This window comes from Pyrus communis, chromosome 12 (assembly GCF_963583255.1).
Source record: "Pyrus communis chromosome 12, drPyrComm1.1, whole genome shotgun sequence".
Taxonomy (NCBI): Eukaryota; Viridiplantae; Streptophyta; class Magnoliopsida; order Rosales; family Rosaceae; genus Pyrus; species Pyrus communis.
The window spans coordinates 233,230-237,204 of record NC_084814.1 but is presented as its reverse complement, the minus strand read 5'-3'; positions in this window follow the sequence as shown (position 1 = coordinate 237,204).

The following is a 3,975-nucleotide window of genomic DNA, read 5'->3' as shown; positions in this document are numbered from 1 at the left end:
ATTGTAAAATGTTCTTAAATAGTTCAAAACAGTTGGTTCTTCTACTTGAATGTTTGATTCTGTATTAATAACTATGTTTTACAATTGTTGTAAAAATGTGCTAATAAAAAGAAGAAGATTAATGAGAGAAGAGAAAGTACTTCACATTCGGAAAGTGAATAAAATATAGATCTCTGCGAAAGCGGATTGTACTTACTTCCTCATATGAACTACCAAAGAAATTGGAAAATACTAAAGATTGTCTTTACATTCCAATTTTAAGGAACTTAAATCCATCACTATAGTAGAGATGGATAAATGTTTTGTTTGACAAAACATTGTTCTTTATTAATCAATAATTAGATTATTGTAATTTAATTGGTTGTCTCTATAGTAGAGATGATGTGGTAGTTTAACTGTTTAGAATACGATGATGCTTAAAACCCAAAAGGTTGCAAGGTAGTGACTAATCCCAACTGAGTTGTGATACCTCTAAAACATAAGTTACGAGTTGGTCATAGATGGATGCTTTGGATCGTTAGATCCGGATCCAATACCTTCTTGTTAAAATTGTATAGAGGCGAAATGTTCGAATCTTTATTCTTTTGGAAAGAAGAAAGAATCACAAAGTTGTTGAGGTTAATTCACTTAGATATTAGTGGCACTTGTCCACAACATAATACTACTCATGCTGTATGACATTCACCGAAAATCACTCTCGGTTGGACTATAGTTTATTTTGAATAAACACAAGTCCGAATACTTTGCAAAAGGTTTCAAAGAATTCAAGAAATGTAAGTAGATGAGTAAGATGTCTAAAGTATTTACCTCCTTAGATTTGATCCAAGGAAAGATAACACTTTAGATGAGTTTCCTTGAAAGATATCAAGGAAAATAGCATCATAAGATAATGAATTTCTCCATTAGGAGAAGAACGAACTTGAATAAAATTTAGTTCGTTGGATGTTATCTATTACCCATATATAGGATATATATATACTTCTAAAACAATATGATTGTCAATTAGAAGATCTTCCAAAATTTTCATAACTCCATAAGATGTAGTTGGAAAGAAAGACAAATCTTAAACATGTTAAGATTTGGGGTTGTGTGCTAATAAGCAATATTTGTTTGATATGATCAACAAATATAACAACCAGTTCCTACACCATAAGCTCCAAGGTAGTCGAGAAGGATTTATAAATCGTCTCAGTTGAATGGTTTGAACTTTATGACTATGTCATAGAGTTACACCTCTTAATTCGAAAGAAATAAGAATGAAAATCCTTATGACTACACTTAGTGGGAGCTATAAGCATCTTATGAGAAAAAGGATCAAATCGTTTGATTTCTCATAAAGATGTAAATGAATCTTTTGTTTACTAGGTTTACAAAAGATTAGTGGGAGTTAATCATATTCCTAAATTTGAATATATATACATGATATATATTAATTTTGAAAATGAAAGGAATTCTTCATCGTTAAAGTTATGACTTTAAACATTCTATAATGATAAAATGTATATGGGAGATATAGTCTATGGGATGGAAATCTATAATGATATATTTCAAGATATAATTGGATTATATCAATCCCTAAAATAGACAAGAGATGCTAGGAAGTTTCTCATATGAGGATAAACTTCAATTAGAATGACAATTCTAGTGAGACTAGGAAGTTGTTCTTCTCAAAGGGAATGTACCCTTTGACTCCCAAAGAAATAATGCGTAAATAGAATCCTTTATGCATACGCAGAAAGGTGATTTATGTATTTCATATTGTATGAAAACATTGATATAAGTTGTACCTAGAACGGTACAAGATGATATCAGTGCAAGCCCAGGATCAGAACCATGGCAACTGTCAAGTGAATCATTAGGTATTTAAGAAATACTAAGGATGGATTCCTCAAGAATGAGGAAGAATTAGAGTAACGTAATGGAAGCGTAAATGTATTAGATTATGAATCTAATCCATCATAGAATATCTCTTCATTATGAATGAAGTGATAATGAGATATCTCTTTATTATGACTAAAGAGATATTTGGGTGGAAACGTTAAAAGTAATGACTTTAATGTGTTCCATCATGTATGCAAAATATATTGCCATATAGAAGCTTACAACATTGTTGTTTGGATGAGAAAGTTCATTTATGAACTCTCCATTCGGTTCCAACCAGAAAGTGTATGACACTAATGGGGCGATAGCTCAAGCCAGGGAATCAAGGTCTCATCAAGGTCCGAACTCAAATGAGAGACTGAACCACATGATTGAGAATCATGTATAATGGTGACGTCGTTATTCTCAAGGTTGCTTCTATGGATAACATATAGATATCCATTGTCTAGGCCTACTACTCAGCCATTTATGAAATGACTACAGAAGAGGTATCATCACTGATGACTAAGCTGATTGGCTTTAGTGCAAGTGGGAGATTGTTGGAAATGTGCCCTAAAACCAATCATATGATGATACTTTATGGACATTTCACATGTTAAACTAATCTAGTTTAATGTAAAGGGTAAAGATTATTGTTTGAGCCGTCTCATATAAATGTTATATGCTTAAACGATAAGTCCAAGGAATATGTGATTGGAAGAATGCGATCTAAAGAAGTTAGATTCATGAGACCATTCTTTCGTTGACACATCCTAAACGTTCCTGATCATAGGATTGTCAATTGGGCATTGACAGTCCGTTAAGATCAGTACGTGCTATGTCTTCTCTCAGGGAGAGTGACTAGTCTCGAGTCATTGGTGTGTGTGACATCAAGACAAGTACGTAGGTGCTCAATAGAGAATGAGTTCACTGAACACGATCAACGAAGAGTTCTCATATTCATGTCACATGAGAACTCATGGTTGGGATAATGCAAATTAGTCTTTTGACCTGAGGCATCACAGTTGTCTTGTGGTTAGGTCCTTAATCTTTGATTATGTCAAAGTCACTCCATCAGGAGGGTGTCCACGGCATCGTTGGGGTTAAGCCACTTAGCCATGGAGACAAGTGAATGCGCAACAAGGGATCTCTAACCTTCAAACTGTTTGAGGGAGAATACTCTATGATATGATTTAGAATCTCTGGCCAGAGTATGAATGAGATTTAGGAATGCGTTCCAAATCACATTCAAGGTAATCATATAAGCACAAGACTCACATTGGATAGTAGACATGAATAAACTATCAAACCAAACAATGTGGTCAAGAGTATTGTATTAGAGAAAGACCGTATTGCATTTGTAATCCTAAAACTGAATAGGTTCTCCATCTCTTCTGATTAGCTTGGGTAACCATGACATGCTGCTAGGCGTCAACCATGGTTTGTGGAAACCCTAAAAGTGTATTATCACTAACGGGAGAATTGAAAGTAAGTTTCAATTCACAATCGATTTGAAAGAGTTTGAATCGCCCACTGCCTCGCTAAAAGGAACCTAATGGATCGTACACCGTGTAAGGTAGAGATTGAAGATTCAACGAAGATGAGTAAGAATAATTAAATGGTTTAATTATTTATGGCAAGGATTAATTAATATGATTATTAATCAAACGAATAAGTTCGTTAAAAGACCACGGGATAGTTTTGGACCTTAAGGCCCAATGGGCTTCGAACGTCAAGTCCATTGACTTAAGTTGTGTGACAACTTAATGAATAATGATTCACAAAGGCCCAAATAGCCCAATAAATCCCATGTTAAAGAAGGAGTGGTTTTGGATTTATTTACAAGTTTGCCACTCAAATGAATTAAGGAATAAGTATGACTTTATAGCCAAAATTCATTAAGGGTAATTTTTGGGGAAAGGATGAGAACACAAGCTCTCATTTCTCTCTAAAATTTCAGCCACCTTGGAGGGATCATCTAGCAATCAAACTCCTCCAAGGTCACTCATTTCTTCTACAATATGCCTTGGTGTGGAGACTTAGAGGTTTTCAATTTTGGGAACTTGGAGAAACCTTTTCATCCATCCAAATCCATGGATCTAAGATGCAAGGAAT